The following is a 20,281-nucleotide window of genomic DNA, read 5'->3' on the forward strand; positions in this document are numbered from 1 at the left end:
AATACTTTAAAATAATTGAAAGACCAAGAAGATTAACCATCTCTAAATGTGGTTAGAATTTTTAAATTATTAAAAATCAAAATAAAGATATATAGAAACACAATGAACTAAGAAAGGGCAGGAAAATTACACAAGACAGTGTAATCTTGAGCATGTGAAAGAATGTTTGTAAATTTGGTGAGAGTGGAAAATCAGAGGTAGAGATAGGTGATTTAGAGAATTTCAATCATGGGTTGTAATGACTGTAGTTATTGTCCAGCTATCCTCAACTGAAACATGAAAAGGAAAGGAAATGGGGAGAGAACAGAAACCTTGACAAGAAGTAAATGGAAACTTTTATTTACAGCAAATTGTCAAAATGTAAATGAATGTAGCAAACAAAAAAAATATATTGGTAGGGAATGTAGTAGTATCTTTTAAAGAATCTAAATTGTGGGTATATAGATCAGAAAATAAGAGAGTAAATGGAAAGGAAGACAAGGAAAATGGTGATAAATTGTAGCCAGCCCAATGATAGCCCTTCTAGCAAACACTTGAATGGTGATTGTTGGGCAACGGGGGTGGTATAATAGCCACTTTGCTTTCTATTTCCTCTCCTTTTTATTCCTTTTCTCATATCTATACATAAATACAGTCATGTTAAAAAATGTTGATATGCAGTGACCCAGCAATCTCCCTGTAAATACTGAAATTACTGTGATTTGTTTCCAAATAGATTGGCTAAAACTCAGTGGTAATTTAGCAAATGGTTTTAAACACTTTTGTGTAGTTTCAAGAAGTATCTATTTTGCCTTGAGAGAGAAAAAAAATTGTTTCAACTTGTCTGTGGTCAAATTGATTGTCAACTTTCCCACGCAGTTGTTAGTTTATAAATAAATCCAAATATTGTACATTCAGTTAGCACAACTCTCACCCTAGGAGAAAAGTCTGTAAGTGGAAAAACAGGTACTTCTCTGCTATACAAGGGAAAGTTTTAAGATGTGCAGTCATACTTTCATTCCCCAAAGAAACCTGCCTTTTTGAATAAAGATAAAACCTATAATGGGTATGGATTATATTATTAGGGACTCTTCTAACTGATGTGATTGAAAGGGTTGGTACACATACTAAATGATTATTAAATGATTCAAATACCAAATCCATACATATTTTGTTATTAAACAACTGCTACCTCCATATCCTGATTTCCCATGCTTTTTCTTTTTTATTATATGATTGCTGAAAAAGATTTTCTATAAATTCTACCAAATAGGCAGAATCAAAAGATAAAAACCCTTGGAATGTGGTTTTAATTTAAAGGCAACTGAATATAGGATTTAATGGTTTTGTGTCAAGTGGTTCATTTCAGAAAGAACAGATAATAATAACAGCTAGTAAATGTATTGGCTTTGCTGCCAGTCAAGTCATTTTATATTTTAAACAGTTTTATTGAGACATAATTCACAGATCATACAATTCACCCACTGAAAGTGCGTAATGCAATGGCTTTATCATATTCAAAGATATATGCAACCACCATTGAGTCAATTTTAGAACATTTTTATTACCACATAAAGAAAACCCATACCTTTTGACCCTCATCTCTTTATCCCTCCATTCCCTGTCCTCCATCCTAAGGAACTATTTTGTGCTTTTTCCTCTGTAGATTTGCCTATTCTGGATAATTCATATAAATGAAATCATATAATATGTGTTTTTTTGTGGGTGTGGCTAGTTTCTATCACTTAGCATATTTTCAAGGTCCATCATGTTGTAATATATCTCAGTATTTCATTCCTTTTTATGATTAAATAATATTATATTGTGTGTCTATACCACTTTTGTTTATTCATCCATTTATTGATAGACATTGAATTGGTTTCCACCTTTTCGTTATTATAAATAATGCTGCTGTAAAAATTCATGCACACCTTTTGGGTGGGCATGTTTTCATTTTTCTTGGGTGTGGTATAGGGAGGGAAAACCATCTCTTTGCCTGACTGCTTAGCTCAGAAATCAGTCTTCTCCTGCCCTTGAACTGGGACTTAACACTCCTGGTTCTCAGGTCTTTGGACACAGATTGTAATTTACTTTTATTTGTTCTCCTGGTTCTCAGGCTTTGGGACTCAGACTGGAACTACACTACCAGCTTTCCTGGGTCTCCAGCTTGTAAATGGTATATTGTGGTACTTCTCAGCCTCCATAATCATGTGAGCCAATCCTTAGATAGATAGATAGATAGATAGATAGATAGATAGATAGATCGATCTCCGATTGGTTCTGTTTCTCTGAGGAACCCTCATATACCCAGGCACTGTGGCTCCAGGATTTGTGATATTAACCAACATAATAGGCAACCTCATGCTTTAAGTTTTGTAAAATTTTCTTTCTTCCATCATTATATTTGAAGATAGGCTAACGTGAGATAGTGTAGTATTGCAGAAAAGCTACAGATTTTTTAAATCAGATGTACCGGGAAACAACTCCTAGATTTGTCCCTTAGTATTATGTGTAAGCAAGTAAATAACTGCAATTGATGTAATTATAAAATGGTGAAAATTATCATCTCTCATTAAGATTCTACTGAGACATACACTAGTATATCATATATAATGTGGTACTTTTGTCCCAAGGATGTAGTGTTTGTGGACATAGCTCCAAACCAAATACTAAATAAACCCTTTTGACAAGATGTGTCAGAAGATTTATGATTTAAAGATCAGTTGGCAGGAAGGATTTTGTCATATATTGACAGCCAAGAGTACTTGATGAAGTATCAGTTTACGGAAATTCGGTGACCAGGTATTCACTGTATTTCTGCTGCTTAAAAGCTTTCAGTACCTTCTCTCCATTTATATACTTTGAGAGCCAATAGGCATTACCACTGATTTCAATAAATAATCTATAAATTATTTTACCAGACATGTTTCAAACTGTGCAGTGGATAATAAAACTCCATTTTTAAGTCTCAATTTTGTAATGTAGGACCTGCCCTTAGAAGATAAGGTGGCAAAATGAACTAAACACTAGTCAACATGAAGTGATACAATTCTAAGAAAAGCTATTCTGGTTCAGGGATTGCTACATATATTACTCTATTATCTTTTTTTTTCTTTTCTACATTGGACCCATTCAGTATCTAGGATTCATTGTCTTACGAGTTAACAAGAACTGTGGCTGCATACAAATTTTGGTAACCATGATAAATATGGAAGAAAAGATAACGATCCTGTATTTATAATGATGTGGCCAATCTTTGCATTTAAGCATGCTCATGCACACATGATTTTCTTACTAATATAAAGAGTGAAACTCTGGTATTCTTTTATTTTAAAACAATCAGTTTTCTACACTGTTAAATACTGATCTATCTATACACTTTCAAAGCATTCATCATTTATTATCAGGAGAGTTTTTTATTTTATTTTTTTTTACTAAAGCTAAATTAAATTGAGGGGAAATGAAGCAAAACTGTTCTTTTGTGATTCAATTGCATCAATTAATTTATGCAATGCATTGCAGCCAAGGAGGTATTTCAAGAGAAAATCAACTCAAATAGTCCTTTATTTCTACAATTATATTTTTTTTCTCTAAACCTATCAGATTGATAGTGTATACTTGGCATGTCTTAATGCAAAGACAAAGCAGCTCAACGTATTTGCTTTTTGAACATATGCATAAAGCTGAATTTGATCCAGAGAATGTTGAACTCTCTAGAGGACAGGACTGATACTAAATTAGAAATTGATAAAACGATTTTTTAATTGTAGCCACTTTAAAAAATACGACTTCATTTTTCTGGTAAAAAGGGTCTACTGTGTGTAAGCATAGTCCTAGTTTTTTGCTGATTAGATTCACTGATTAAGTTTCTCTGCCTGATTAGCTTTGCTGGGCTAAATGTAGGTCAAACCTGAACTAGAAGAACTTGTAGCATTTAACTATTATTCTAATGCAATTCATCTATCGGGCATTATTTTATGTTCCAGAGCACGAATACCTTGAAATTATCAGAAGTAGCTATGGTTACAAAATGGTGATTAATGCTAGGAACTGAAATTCCCATAGCGACATGACCCAAACAAACAAATTTCAATTTACAGAATCTCCAATGCCAGCATAGTTCAACAGGCATAATCAGTTGGTTTTGAATAACTATGCTAAGGGGAGTACCTGTCTACTTGCTAGATGGGGGCTTGCTATCCCATTCATGAATCATTTAATAAAGCCAATTAGATCTTCAAATTTACTTGGTTGAATTTTGTTGTTTAATAGATTTGGTGGCAGCAACAAATTCCGAAGCAGACATCCAGCAGCATATGGAGGAAGACGAGAAACATAAGCGTGGTACCTGCAAATCTTTGAATTCACGTTCTCGAAGCTTCCAGGGACCATGAGTAAGCCCCTCTCTGTCTGAGCTCTGCTCTGTTTTGTGTTTGGGTTCCCTGTCCAAATGGCTTTCCTTTAAGCTGGTCCTCCTAAGCTGGTGGAAGGTTTTGCTCAGAGCCAAGCCCCTAGCCTTTCATGCCACAATTACCCAGGTAGTAAACCTCATATGAGTTTCTCTGGGAATTGGTTGTGGTGTGTACAGGGCGCTCTTATGGCCAGGACACAGTACTGCTAATATATTAAGGTGAATGTTAATCTTTCTTATTTTCTGTAATAAAAGCTATTGCTAGTGGACTTTGGAAGCCAAAAAGCTGCAAAAAATGGTGGGCATGGGTTGAACATTTAAAAGCTTTTAGAGCACTCATCACCTCAAGAATACTCCCATGATAAGTATAAGTTGGTCATGGAACAGGTTATATCGATATTAGGTCACCCAGCAACCTCAAGAAAACTTCTTTGCACTGTGGAACACTGTAAAACATGGACAATCCCTCAGTCTGCAGCACATCCCTTTTAGGTGTTTATTGGGCTCTGAGAAATCCAAAGTTTTAGCTAATGAGATCCTTAAATTCGAAAGAGGCAAGTCGGCTACCTTCCTGTACACTTGCTTATTTTTTGTCTAATAACCATGGTCCCAGAAGTTGGCAGACATCTAGCAAGATGAAAAAAATTATTAAAAATAACCTAGAATTTGGGGTGTCTGGGTTGCTCAGTCGATTGAGCGTCTGCCTTTGGCTCAGGTCAGATTCTCACAGTCAGTGAGTTCGAGCCCTGGGTCAGGCTCTGTGCTAACAGCTCAGAGCCTGGAGCCTGCTTCACATATTGTCTCCCCCTCTCTGTGCCTCTCCCCTGCTCATGCTCTGTCCTCTCTGTCTCTTCAAAATGAATACATTTTTTAAAAAGTTAAAAAATAATAAATAATGTAGAATTATAGTGACCATTATGAGAAATGTTCCAATTAGCCAAAAAATTATTTAAGAGGTACACTTGAAAGTAAGGATTCCAAAATTAATTAAACAGAGCAGGATGTCTATTTTACTTTGAATGCAGAAGCTTCCAAAAACCTTCAAGATTCCAAATAGTCTTGTTGAAAGTTTTGTTACAAAAGGCTAATAAAATGAAAAACACAAGAGGTACCTAAGGAAAAAAAAAAAAAGAAGTATGCTAAGTTACAGGTTTGTTTTTAGAGACATTTCCATTTCTTGATTATTTGGAGTATTTTTCTCTAATCTATGAATGAATCATTTCTTCCATATGTATTCATTTCTGGACTTAAATTGCTAAATAATATATCTAGTAAAGCATCATTAGAATATTTCCTGGGGAAAGATTTAGTATTACAACATTCATTACAGTTACTATTGGCTTTATTTTTGGTATTGTTTTAGTACAGAACCATGAAAGAAAGTTAAATTTTTATGGAGAATAGAGAACTGAACTCTTTTTTTTCTTATGGTGGAGAAAGCCGAGAAGATTTTCCAAAACATTGTTAGAATGTTTTCTTTTTCAGAATGTTTTTGAATGCCTGCTATGCATCAGGTATGAATTAAAAAATAGAGAAATGTGTAAAAAAATTCTCAATTTTGTTAATCAAAAGGGAAATGCACATTTAAAACACAATAATGAGTCCATCTATACCTACTGATATGGGAAAAACAAAATAAAACAACAACAACAACAACAAGAAAAACATCCCCACAATATGGCCAGGTTGGGTAGGTTGCAAAACAAATTCAACTGTTAAAAATAGCTGGTGGCAATGCAAAATTGTACAGTCATTTTGCAAACAGTTTGGCAATTTCTTGTAAGCTTTAAACATACACTTCACCGTATCTTCTAGGAATCTCACCTTTAGGTACGTACTCAAAGACATGCAAACATGTTCACATAAAACCCAACAAGTGAATATTCATAGTGGATTTATGTATAATCACTTAAAACTAGTAACAATCCAAATGCCATTCATCTGGTGAGTCAATAAACACACTATAGAATATCTATATATTAAAGAGAAAAAAACTTACTAAGCATGAAAAATCATGGATGAATCACAAATGTGTCATTCTGTTTGGAAATATTCAGATTCCCAAGTCTATCTACAATATGACTCCATTGATACAACATTGTGGAGAAGGAAAAATACAGTAACAGGAAACGTCAGTTTTGCAGGGGCTGGTAGTAGAGGTTGACTACCACATGGCATGGGAGAAGATTTGGAGTAATGGAACTGTTTTAAATTAGATTGTGGTGCTGGCCACATAACTGTGAGTGCTTTTCAAAACTTGCAGAACTTTACACTAAGTATGGTAAGTGTATGCAAATTAAACTAATAAAAAAGATAAAATATTTAGGGAAAAAAAGTCTGGTAAATAAATGTGTTACTTACATGGTTGCTATACTTTAGGATTAAACATTACATGACATTCAAAAGAAATGAGTTAATCCTGACAATACAGTACTCAGGTAAATAAGTAAATCCCTAAAAATACATATAGCATGAGAGCCATTTTAGAAATTCAGCTGAAAGTAAGCAGCATTTTTTCCTCTGAGAAATCCCTATAGCTGTGATGCATGTGCGTGTAAGTGTGCAAACAGTAAGAGAATGGTCTATATAAGATCCAGGATTGTGGTTTCTTCTGGGTGGTCAAAGAGCAAGAGGGTGTGCAATCTTCATTTTTAATTTGAATGGTGTGTATGTGAGTGTTTCCCTATGATGAACAATAAATATGTTACTTACCTTTATTCTATGGATGAAATATGCATAATAAAAATTTTTAATAACAAAATAATAGCTTCTTATTGGCAGCAGTTAGGTAGGTACTTCAAATATCTTTTATTATTTAATGCTCAAAATAAGAACTGGAATCAGAGAGAAGACCTTCATTTAAAATTAGTCTTTGTTGGGGTGCCTGGGTGGCTCAGTCAGTTAAGTGTCCGACTTCCAACTCAGGTCACAATCTCACGGTCTGTGAGTTCGAGCCCCGCGTCGGGCTCTGGGCTGATGGCTCAGAGCCTGGAGCCTGCTTCGGATTCTGTGTCTCCCTCTCTTTCTGCCCCTCCCCTGTTCATGCTCTGTCTCAAAAATAAATAAACGTTAAAAAAAATTTTTAAAAAATTAGTCTTTGTCTTGTCTTGTGATGTTTCCCGAAATATTTCGTTGACTTCAATAAACCAAATTTTGTTCAGTTAAATAATAGGTATTAACAGGTATTTAAACTTCTTAAGAAGAAAAAAAATGATTTAATGCTAGAGTAGCTAAGGGCTCTAATTACTTAACGAACACAAATAATTCATTGTCTATAATGGTCTCATTAAGAAGTTAAATTCTACTATGACAGAACAGTGGTGATGATAATAAAGAACTTTATTATCTTTAAATTCATTTTCTGATTTTTCAATATTTTTCTGTTATCTTAATGTGTTTAAATTAAAAAATCATATCTAAATGAAATATTTGAGCTCGTGTCCTCATGAGATGTTTGCTAAGGATCAAATTCTTTATTCACATTAAAAAGAGGAAATAACTTCAGGCATAAGACAGCTATGAATATAAAATAATTCCCAGGGAAATATGTACGTATTACTTCAATTACATTTTAAGATTACAAAATCATGAAAAAAGTTGCCTTTTGGAGTTAGGTAGTTTTTCCTATCCCAATATTTTATCTGGTCTAACTTATTTTTTCTTTCTCTATGTCTCTTGTAAAACTTAGTCAAAATCATAATTCAATCAAGTAAAAGAAACTAAGGTCATGCTTATGGCAAGAACTGCAGTTTTCTCAAAAAGAGTAAAAAAAATTGGATTATTAGCACCTAGAAAATGTATGAATATTCCACTATAGTTTTGTCTTCTGTTATTTGTGAAGACACACTCTTAATGCAGATTGTTTATCCTGTTAAGAAAATAATCAGTACACTTGAATACTTATTTCTCCTTCCTAAGAAGATGGTGCTGGGGCGCCTGGGTGGCGCAGTCGGTTAAGCGTCCGACTTCAGCCAGGTCACGATCTCGCGGTCTGGGAGTTCGAGCCCCGCTTCAGGCACTGGGCTGAGGGCTCAGAGCCTGGAGCCTGTTTCTGATTCTGTGTCTCCCTCTCTCTCTGCCCCTCCCCCGTTCATGCTCTGTCTCTCTCTGTCCCAAAAATAAATAAACGTTGAAAAAAAAAATTAAAAAAAAAAAAAAGAAGATGGTGCTATTAATGGGGCACCTGGATGGCTCAGTGGGTTAAGTGTCTGACTTCGGCTCAGGTCATGATATTGTAGTCTGTGAGTTTGAGCCCCACGTCAGGCTCTGTGCTGACATCTCGGAGCCTGGAGCCTGCTTCAGATTCTGTGTCTCTCTCTCTGCCCCTCCCTCACTCATGCTCTCTCTCTCTCTCACTCTGTCAAAAATAAATAAACATTAAGAAGACAGTGCCATTAAGGCAATAAAAATGTAGATCTTTTTACCTGGATTTTGTTTGTTTCCCTCTGTTATTTATTATGATAATAATTAAACATTTGACATACAATTTAAGTACTAAATAAAGCATTTTGAAACAGAAATCTAGAAGAGATTATAATTGTTTTAACAGGAGAGACTTTCAAATCACAAAAAGTTAATTTTATATCCAAAATATTACCTCATTTCTCAAAATATTCCTTAAAATTTTTGAGTTATTTATACCTGTAAATAATTTGACTGAGTTTACAGTTACTTAACTGTAAATAACTGAACCTAATAGTATATAAAAAGGGGTAATTTGTGAAAGATATGGTTATGTGTTTATAAGTATTTTAATAATGTTTAAGTGAAATGTGAAAATAAAGGTATTATTTTTGAGAAATAAAATATTGCCTCAAATATTTTTACAAGCCAGATGAAAATTACCTTTGGGGTTTACACTGAAGAATCTAAGTAATTACCTCTATTCTCTGATGCAATTTTCTATACTTAATTATGTGCAATTATTTTCTAAATTATAAATACATTTTTTATTTTTTTGCTAATTTAAGAGCCTCATAACTCCATGACTTCTTAAGCTTAAAACAACAGATCCAAACTATTTGTGCCCTTACTCTTAGTACTGTATGCTACACCCCAAAAAAGAAGCGTATTTATGATTGCCTTAGTCTGCAGTGACATAACCAATTAAACTGGTGACTGAGGATCATAAATGTTTTTCTGTTATGTGTTGATATTTTTGTAATTCTTGCATGTAATATTCAATAGAAAAATCTAGGCACTTGTGGCTAACTAAGAAATAGATCATATATATATATATATATATATATATATATGGGAAAATATATAAGTAGGCTATATCTAGCATATTATCTGAACTTGCAGAAATAATGTGCTTTTGCCATAATGTTAACTCAAAGAAGATCACAATATTGAGACAAAAATTACTGTAATGACTTAAAGTAGGTTTGCTTTACATGCATATTTTTCCTCTGTTAGCAAATCGGGACTTGAAACTGATGGCTCATTTAAGTCTCTCTCACAACTACTCCCCAACAAATCTTAAATACATATTTAGTAATTTGGGGGTTTGTCATAGATCCTAAGATGTCTAGTCAATTCAGATGCTTCACGTCTTGTGGATGAATAAGAATTTATAGTGCCAAGAGCTCACAGGATGGGTTTGGATCAGAAACACTCCAATACAAAAAGATAATATTGTCAGCAATAATTTGTTTCTTTAGGTTGCCTCCAAATCCCATCCTCCCATATAGACTTGGATGAGATGAGAGAGCTTGGTTCTCAGGGAGGTGAGAGTTACAGGAGACAACTTTGGAAGTTATTACAATTAAAGGATTTCAAAGAATACTCTAGAATCCACAAACTCTGAGTATAGCTTGATATGGATTTCTTAACCCACATGGTGTAGGGAATGTCCAGGAAGAAAATATAATATTGCCAAATTCTATGACTATTGGTCTCTGCTTTAACTTATATGTGACTTTATAACCATTATACTTCATAGAATCAGTTTGGCTTTAATATGCTTATCTGGATTCCAAGAAAGGAAACTGCTTGAAAAAATCCTCCACTATTTCATGATGTTTGTTTCAGTGAATTAAGTATTACCATTATTTCTAGCAAAGTTAATTTTCCAAAGGAAAAATAAAAGAGTCTGTATATTAAACAGAGAGAAAAATTATTACCGAGTATCTAGTATAGAAGTTGGGAACAGTTCTATTTTTAAAAACATCTAACTCAATTTTGTATCAAAGGGAAAACTTTTCTATACACTTCCCATTAGACTGCCCAAAATAACATGAAATGTTAAAGTAGTGGCTGGGTTATACTGATTTCCTACTAAGTCCCTGGAAATGAATTTATACACTTAGGAACACCGAAGTCTACGGACCCAAGAGGCAACCAATTATAGTGGTTGACATCCAACCCTAAGATCATTTCAAATTTGTCACTGAAACAATACGTATTCTTGTATGGAACCATTTATCTCTGATATTCAAAGTAAAATAATAGCATAAAGATAATGAAATATCATTTTCATACAGAAATTGCCACAGACCAGGTATTCTTGTAAGCATTTTATATTATTATTTAATTTAACTCTTTCAATAACTCTGTAAGATAAGTAGGTTAATTATTTTCTTCATTTTCCAGAAGAGGAAACCGAAACACCAAGAGAGTAAGAAACTTGCCCAAGAGACCATAGCTAACAAATGGCAGCACTGGGCTATGAACTCAGGCTGGCAACTTTCAGAAACTTGAGTTTTAATCAGTGTACTATTCTAAATTTTATCAGAGAAAATGACATTTCTGGAGTAAGTTTTCAAGATTTCCTATCTTGTAACACTGAAGTTCAAGTACCCAAGAATGAATACAAAAGAACACTGTAGTCTTCTGTAATATTTTATGGTAAAGTGAAATAAGTCTATGTTCTAGAGCCTGGGTTGTCATGCTTGTAGAAGTTGAGGAAGTCATCATGCTTGAATCCACCTACAAACTATTTATTTTGTAACCTAAAACACTAAAAATGCCTTTTATTCCTTTACAAACAAGATGCATTTATTAAGTATACATTAAATTACTATTGAAGAATAACAGTGATCAGTGAAAATAATGCATCTTATATGCTGATTAGGATTCTCCTATAGAAACCCATCAGACTCCACTGACCTGAGGGGGGAAAAAAATCTAGCTTTATAATAAGAGCTTTTGGTATGTAATAATAGGTGCCTACCTAGGGAGTTACGCCAATTAGCACTTAGAATCTAGACTGATGAAATTCCAGCTAGTTGCAAACACTTTCCTTAACTCTTTTCTTTCCTTTCTTCTCTTTTCTTTTCTTTTCTCTTTTCTTTTTTGTTTTTCCTCGGAAGACAAAGTGGAAGCAATAGATTGAGGTAAAGGACATAGTTATGATAATGTTATATTATGTTCAAATTCATTTGGCCATTTAGGTGGAGTGCTTTTGTTTAAATTCAGCTTTGGGTTTTTGACATTTCATTACCTTGTTTTTCCTTTCAATACTCAAATATAGATATCCCAAAATATATCTAGGTGGACTTTTAGTGCTTTTTCTACTATAAATGTGGTGAGTCCTCATGGTTCTTTTTTTGAACAACACATATTAATATAATTTATTTTCAATCTGATTTCCTAATAATCAATTAACAGATTTCTGGTCTGTTTTAGATTTGCCTTTCAATCATAATCAAAGGATTATTTTTTAACTAGGAGAAAAGCTGCAAAACCAACTTTAATTTGGATTATATTCAGTGCAAAACTTTGTGAATGTGACAAATTGATTTTATGGATGTATAATCATTATTAATCATCTTTCTACTTTTCATCATCATTGAATAGCCAAATTAAACAAAAAATAGAATTTCTATGCCGACTAAATAGAAATCACAAATTTTAGTAATACAAAACTAAACAGATAATTTAAAAATATATGTATAAAATGACATGATACAAAAGTTTTATCTTAATTTGAGTAAAACAAGGTAATAGAAGTAATATGCTTGACTATGAGACAGTATTATGTAGTTCTGAACAGCATAGTTTTTAGATTTTCTCCTTTATGTGCTAGGTAATTAAAATCCTTCATCAGTTCTCTTCTCCTTTATCTTAGGCTCTTTTTATTTCACAGACCATTTCCTCAACTTCATGGTGTTTTTGATCTAGTGGTTTATAAAATATTCCCAAAATAAATTCGGATCCCTTGTAACATCCAATTTCTTGCCAGAGTGACTCTGACCTATCCTATTCTCACTTATTCTGCTCAGCTATGTTATTTGCAACCTTTCCATCTCTGGTGTCAACAAATGTATATAAGACAGAATGCACCATCAATGGCATATTGAGAATAAAGTGATGAACAGAAATGATATGAAAAATATCAAGTTCCAAATATCCAGCATAAATGTTAACGTGTGAAAGATGAGCTGTCAACTTATAAAAACTTCACATCAGTCCCACTGGTTCTCATACTTGTTGCCCTCAAAGTTGGTTATTTACCAATAAAGTTTGTAGGTCACTATTTTATAAGTACTGAATGATCACTATTAGCACAAATCATTAAAAAGTAATATCTGTTATGCCATCCCACTAATAGAAGTTCAACTGTATTTTTATGTTAATTGATTGACTTAATATTTTACTACCAAAGCATATGTGATTTTATTTATTTTTAACCAATTTTTACGTATGTATGTATGTGAAAGTTTGTTATAACTCATTCAGCATACAGAATGATGTGTTCTTCAGTACATGAAAATCCAGGAATAATAAAGAATAGAGGGTGCAGTGTGATATTCTTACACACTAACAAAGAATGCAAAAACAGAGCGGAGTCTCTGGAGCAGATATTGAGCAAGTTCAGATGCTGGAAGATATGTGTTGGAACAAAACAGGACTTCATTGGAACCTCATGCTTGAATGAGTCCTGGTTTTAGTAGCTACCCGACCTTACCTCCACAGGCATGGTCACAACTGGCCTAATTAAACCACTTTTTACTAAAATAATTTGTTTCACAACCATGTTTAAATATACCAGTAAGTGAAGCTATTCTTCTAAGGAAAATGAAACTCCCTCTATTACAGCTTTCATAAATGGTATAGGCTAGTAGCAATTGAGATGAATACTACGTGAATTATAATTCTTGCCTCTTACTACAAGCTCGAAAAGGTAGAACCCATGAAAAAGGGAATGTTTTGCGACCCAGGGCCTCTGCCTTCTTTCTCCACCTATTCTTTCACTTGTGGGTCTTTTACAAGCAAGAATGGCCCATCCCACTAGCTAGCTCCTTCTCTGCAAATGAATGTACAGGCCCTTTTAGCTTCATGGGAGCTAACTCAGTAAATCAGGCTGAAAGAGACCCCACCCTCTGTAGACATATGTCCAGAATACACAACTTTCTAGTTCTGTGACACAGAGAAAGAGTGAATGGAAGATTCAATCACTAGCAATTAAATATTTCCACTCGGGTGGTATATGTCATGTCCACTCACTATTTATTGGCCAAAGTGTCATATAAACATGCTAACATTAGGGAACAGGGCAGCATAGTATTCCTCTGTATCCAGTGTAGAAAGGAACCTGAGGTAATTTCTGGCACAGTTCTAAATTTAAAAAGCTTTTTAATTTATAGCTTTGGAAAACACTTTAATAAAAGAAAAGTAAGTGACCGGTATGAAGTTCCACACATGATTATTAAGTCATATGTGAATGATAATACATAGGAAGAGCTGGGATATAGAACTAGACCAGAATGTAAAAGGCATTCATTATTTTAAAAATACGTTGAAACCAGTAATGCACTGTATTCCAGAGGTAAATTTGTGAATGTGGCAAAGTAAGTCATTATACTAGTTTAGCTTATAGTTCGGTGAGTGATATACATTTCATAAGCCAGGCTAATTAGAATAAACATAATATTTTTTAAGGCAGCTGCTTAATTTTTTTTTAAGTTTGGTGAACCACCCAAACCTTAGATTAGATAAGTTACAAAGTAGAAAGTTATGTTAGCCTTTGTCAGGTGATCAGAGTGGGTTGCCAGTCAAATGTGGAGACACAGACCAACAACACACTCTATTTTAATTAAAAAAAAAAAAAACCTATGATACATGTATGTATTCATGAAGAAACATACATAGAGCAGGAGACATGACAGTTCTCCTTGTCTAAATAAGGACAATCAAGTTCAAAGAAGCAACTCTCTATTTAAAATTTTTTTAAATGTTTTATTTATTCTTGAGAGAGAGAGAGAGAGAGAGAGAGAGAGAGAGAGCATAAGCAGGGGAGGAGCAGAGCGAGAGAGGGACACAGAATCTGACGCAGGCTCCAGGCTCTGAGCCGTCAGCACAGAGCCCAATGCAGGGCTCGAACCCACAGACCGTGAAATCATGACCTGAGCTGAAGTCGGATGCTCAACAAATTGAGCCACCCAGGCACCCCAAGCAACTCTCTATTTAAATGCTGCCTGATAAAACTAAAAAGTTTGTCATCTTCTTTGAGGAAAGGTTAAGGTGTCAGGGTGAAGTGTATTACTGTTCTCCTAGACTGCTTATGCTGACTCTTACGTGTATTATCCACTATGCCTTCTCCACATTTTACTTATCAACTTTTCCAGTAGCAGACAACTCTTTTTTCTCCCATCTACTCACCAACTTACATGCATGTACATGCATGTGCACATGCACACACATACACACAAAACCATGACAAATATTTTGTAGATATACTGTCTGCACTTTGGAGTAGCTGTGGCAGGATTGCTAAAATAGCCTAGAGGTTATAAGTGAGAAAGGGGAAAGACCAAAATAAATATGATCTGCATCCTCTTCTTATTTTGTTTTAAGGCAAAAAAGGGACAAAAAGGAACACCTAAAAGTCTAGGAAAGGGCCTCTGGCAAAAGGCAGTCAGGCCTCTAGGATCGCTGCTTGAGTACGGCTTAAAATTCAAAGAAAGTTTGGGAGGACACTTTTTAACCTCTAACCCAAGTGAGGGTTCAGAATTAGGGATGAGGATTAGGACACTGGACATGGGCTAACCTCTACTGGTAAATTTTCCCAGGTGAGATCATTCCTTAATCTTGTATGCAGCTGAGTCAAGGCTCCCTGCAGCATCCAGTGTCAGGTGCTGCCTGACAGATGCTGCCTTACAACTGGTATGGGTTAGGAGACTCTTCATCTGTACTATAACTGGGGGCACCTGCATGGGAACCCTATGGCTTGGTTGCCTCTACCTACCTGGGTCTTCTGTGTCTGCCGTTGATCATGCGCTTTATAATCTTATTATCTACTTAAGCACAAGCAGAGCACTGGATTTGAGAAGGGAGGTTTCAACCTGCCAAATGCAATAAGAGCATATGGTAATTGCAGGAAATGAAAAAGAGGGAGTGTATCTAGGTCACTTCTCAGAATGGCGCACATTAATCTAATCTATATATTAATATATTCCTAATCTATTCCCAGATACTGCAGCAAACCCTGTACCAGAACTTACCTGTCTGCTAATAGCTGAACATGAAGACTGCCCCCAATTATCAAGCCATTCTACATTCTATAGAATATGCAAGTGTCCAGGAGTTAGTTTTAATATGGGAGTAGGGCTACTGCCTCTTGAGATGGAGAATTATTAAGGATGACAGGAAAGTCAGTAGAGTCACCAGCTTTTATGATGTCTCCTGAATTAAGGAAACTGATAGTAGATCAGATGGAAAAGTATATTATATATTATACTATATTATTATAACTATGTATTGTGTGTATACACACACACACACACACACATACACAATGCATATATATATAAGATTCCTTTCCTCTGGGAGTTCTTTCTCTCTGGTTTGTTCTTCTGTTTGAAGGGAGGAAAATGTAATCACATGTATCTGTGACCATAAATTGGATTTGAATTTGAACTAGTTGTGGATGATTCTATGAGAAACGAAGCTGCTACTAACCTTCATTGAATCCAAATCATTGTTCTCACCCATCCTCAAGCCTGAATCAGGCTTTGTAATTTGCGCTCATTCATTGCTCTTGACTCTTTTTCAAAACCAACTTTCTTTATTCTTCTTATGTTGGATTTGTTTCCTTATTCGTTTTGAAGTCTTGAATTGAGCATTTATGTATTTTTAACATTTATTCATCTTTTAAAACTGTTTATTGAAGTATAATACAAACTACTAAAAAGTGCATATAAGAGTGTAGCTAGCATAATTTTGGTAAACTGACTTCATTGTGAAACTAGCAGCCTCGATCAATCATAACCTCTCAAAAGCCCTCTCATAGTTCCTTTGTTTCTACCCTCTTCTAAAACAGCATTCTGTATAGGATTCTACAGTATTTCTTCCAAATAGTGTATATTATGACTTGCTTTTCTCACTCAACATAGTGCTTATGAGATCTATTCATATTGCGTGTAGTCCAAATTATTCATTTCCGTTGTTGGAAAGTATTATTTTATATATATTTTATATTTTATATGCCATAATGTAATTTCCATTCTAATATTGTTGGGCATCTGGGTAGCTTCAAGTTTGGGGCCAATTAAAGTAGTGCTGTCATGAACATTCTGGTACATGTCTTAAGGTTAATAAATGTTGTAAATGTTTCTATTAAGCATGTACTTAGGAGTATAAATCTAGGTCAAAAGATATCCAAGTATTCAACTTCATTTTTTTAAAGTTTATTCATTTATTTTTGAGAAAGATAGAGAGATACTGCATGCAAGAACAGGGGAGGGGCAGAGAGAGAGGGAGAGAGAGAAAATCCCAAGCAGGCTTTGCACTGCCAGCGCAGAGCCCGATGCAGGGCTTGAACCCGTGAACTGCAAGACCATGACCTGAGCCAAAATCAAGAGTCAGATACTTAACCAACTAAACCACCCAGGCACACTTCAAATGTTCAATTTTAAAAGATACCATCAAGGTATAAAATTTTCCCAACTGATTGTACTAATTTACTTTGCCACCAGCAATATATGAATATTTATTGATTCACATTCTTACTGATAATTGTGATTATTTGTCTTTTTACTTTTTTCCATTCTAGTGGCTGTATAGTAGAAACATTTTACTTTTGAATTGCATTTTTAGCTACAAATTTTCTTGCAAGTGCTTGCTCAGTTTTGGCTCATATATTTTGGCATGTGAGGATTCCATAGGTATTATGTACTAAGTATTTTTCAAATTTCCTTATTTTCTCTTTAACCCAGCTTTCACTTTGTAGTTGGTTAGTTACAAGATATGAGGATTTATAACATTTTCTCATTGATTTTTAATTTTATTGCATTATGATTAGAAAATATGGTAAACATGGTCTAATGATGCTTCTTTTGAATATGATATTTTCTTTTCTCTAGTACATGGTTTCTTTTTAATATACCAAGTGTATTCTCTATTTGCAATGCGTAAAATTCTATAAACACATCTATTAGCCAAAATTATTTGCGCAAGCCTAGACAATTCCATGTTGTTGATGAATAATTCACAACAAAGAATACCAATTATCAGAGGTTGAACTTCACAGAATTAGTGGACATTAGCAGTGAAAGGGACAATACAGACTTTGATTTTTTATTCTAAAATTCCCTTGTACCTCTTCACATTTATGGGCAATACTGTGTCTAGTATTAATGTGCATTCCAGAATTGAAAAGGCTTGACCTACAGTCCAGTCTCATTTGATGCATATCCTCGTAGACTTGTTCTTTTGAGTTCAATAGCCATCTCCAGAGTATGCAGTAATTTGGATATCATGATATAAGCAAATGGTAAATTGATTTATAACATACCCTGCTTTAGCATAGAAGATACTCCATAATTCATTGCATTTGACTTTAATTAATGTAGCCCCAGTAAGTATAATTTAATAGTATACTCATAAAATACATTTCTCTAAGCCACAATACCCTATTGGCATAATGAATTTAGTTAATGTTGACCATGCCTGTAATCACATTGTAAACCTTACTGTTGGAACTTTCTCTTAGTATTTATCTTCCTTTTTGTAAGTATGTACCTTCATCTCTGGGTAAGATCGCCATTCTGTTCTTGAACTTTCTTACATTTTTTTTTTTAATTTTTATTTTGTCAACTAAGACGTTATCATCATGTGACATATCACAGCAATATAATAGAAATGTGATAATTTTTTCACTTTTCAGTGAATTATCTTCTGAGATTGTATTCTTGAATAATTATAAGTTAAGGCTGTTCTTCACTGAGATACCTACATCATACCTAACGCAAACGCTCTCAAACACCAACATAGACACACACACAACTCAAATGTCTGAGAGGAGAGGAAACTAGAACTTAGGAAACAAGCTCCTGTGGTAAAATTTTGATTATGCAAGGAATGTGACACATCATATTTCTGATCTTGGTCGTTTGTAAGTTTATTTCAATATATTGAGAGAGAGAGAGAGAGAGAGAGAGAGAGAGAGAGAAATAGAGAGAGTATAAGCAGAAGAGTAGCAAAGAGAAAGGAAATAGAGAATCCCAAGCAGGGCCCATGCTGTCAGTACGAGCCCAGTGTGAGGCTCGATCCCATGAAATGGGAGATCATGACCTGAGCTGAAATCAGGAGTTGGGCGCTTAACCAACTGAGCCACCCCTGACCTTGGTCATTTTTGAATGAGATACGATTCACGGAAGATTAAATAAATAAGACTTAGAGGCTATTGCACACTCATTAAGTAAAAAGAAACAAAAACACTAACACCATAATACATCCAAATACATCCAATTTTATAATGTAAAATTATGTTTTATAATTTAGATTCTCCTTATACAGTTTCTACAAAATTCTACAGGTTTATTTCTCAGATCCTACAGCAAAATATGAATTTGGAACTCATGTGGTGAGCTGATAAAATATTGGAAACTCTGTGTTACTGTGCACATGATTTAGAACTAAACACTCCCATTACAGGATTCATGATAGAATAATGGACACTAGTTGCTTAATGAGAATTAATGAAAAATTAAAAGTATATATGGATATTTTCTAATTTGTGGGTTTTTTTAATTTTAGAAAGATGTTCTCTAATAAGCTTTTTCCCATTCATAATTATGAAATGAAACAGAAAAGAGATACTGAATATAATAATATTGGAAAAGAAAGTAGCACATGACCAGAATAGCAAACAATGCAAAAGAAGTTAGAATTACAAAAACATTTATTGGCTACACATGCCATTAAAATTATGTATCAAAAGAATTATATGCACCATTTATTAAAAACATAATAACCTAACAACCATACAAAATGCATGGCATTATGCTTTCTCTCCCTGGTATCATTCAGGATATTTAATTTACCGTATTTATTTTCTAAAAACAAGATAAACTTAAAAACCATTTCACCATAAGAATTTTAGTAGTAGAATTTTTCATCTTTCTGTATGGCAGAGCATTGAAAATCCAAATTGTAAAAATACACAGAATGGCACATTCTGTCATGCCTTTTGTTGAATTTCTTTCTTTCTTTCTTTATTAGTTTGTTTTTTCCATTTGCCCAAGACTTTCAGTTGTTTTAGCCTCTGGGAAATATCCTCACATTATAAAACCCACATACAATTTACAGTGATTGACAGGTTCCAATGATGAGGGATCAAAACTGGACCAGTGGGGGCATATATGTCAACAATGATACACAAATGTATCCCAGATATTCCCAGAATTCTTTTATAGATGTCTTACTAAACATACATTTTGCATCGATGCTTAATTTGCTTAAATCTGGGAAAATATTTCATACACTGAAAAGAGTAAATAATGAAGTAAAACCGAAAGGGCAAAATGCATTGACTGAAAAAGCACAGTTGATGCTATGAAGATGTGCAGCACTGAAAGTGAATAAAACAACAGAAGATTCTTTCACTACTTCTTGAAAGATAGCGTGATCAATAATGGAAGACTTTGTACCACTGAGGGATAATGG

This window comes from Herpailurus yagouaroundi, unplaced genomic scaffold (assembly GCF_014898765.1).
Source record: "Herpailurus yagouaroundi ecotype Mexico unplaced genomic scaffold, PumYag 164, whole genome shotgun sequence".
In the NCBI taxonomy this organism is placed as follows: Eukaryota; Metazoa; Chordata; class Mammalia; order Carnivora; family Felidae; genus Herpailurus; species Herpailurus yagouaroundi.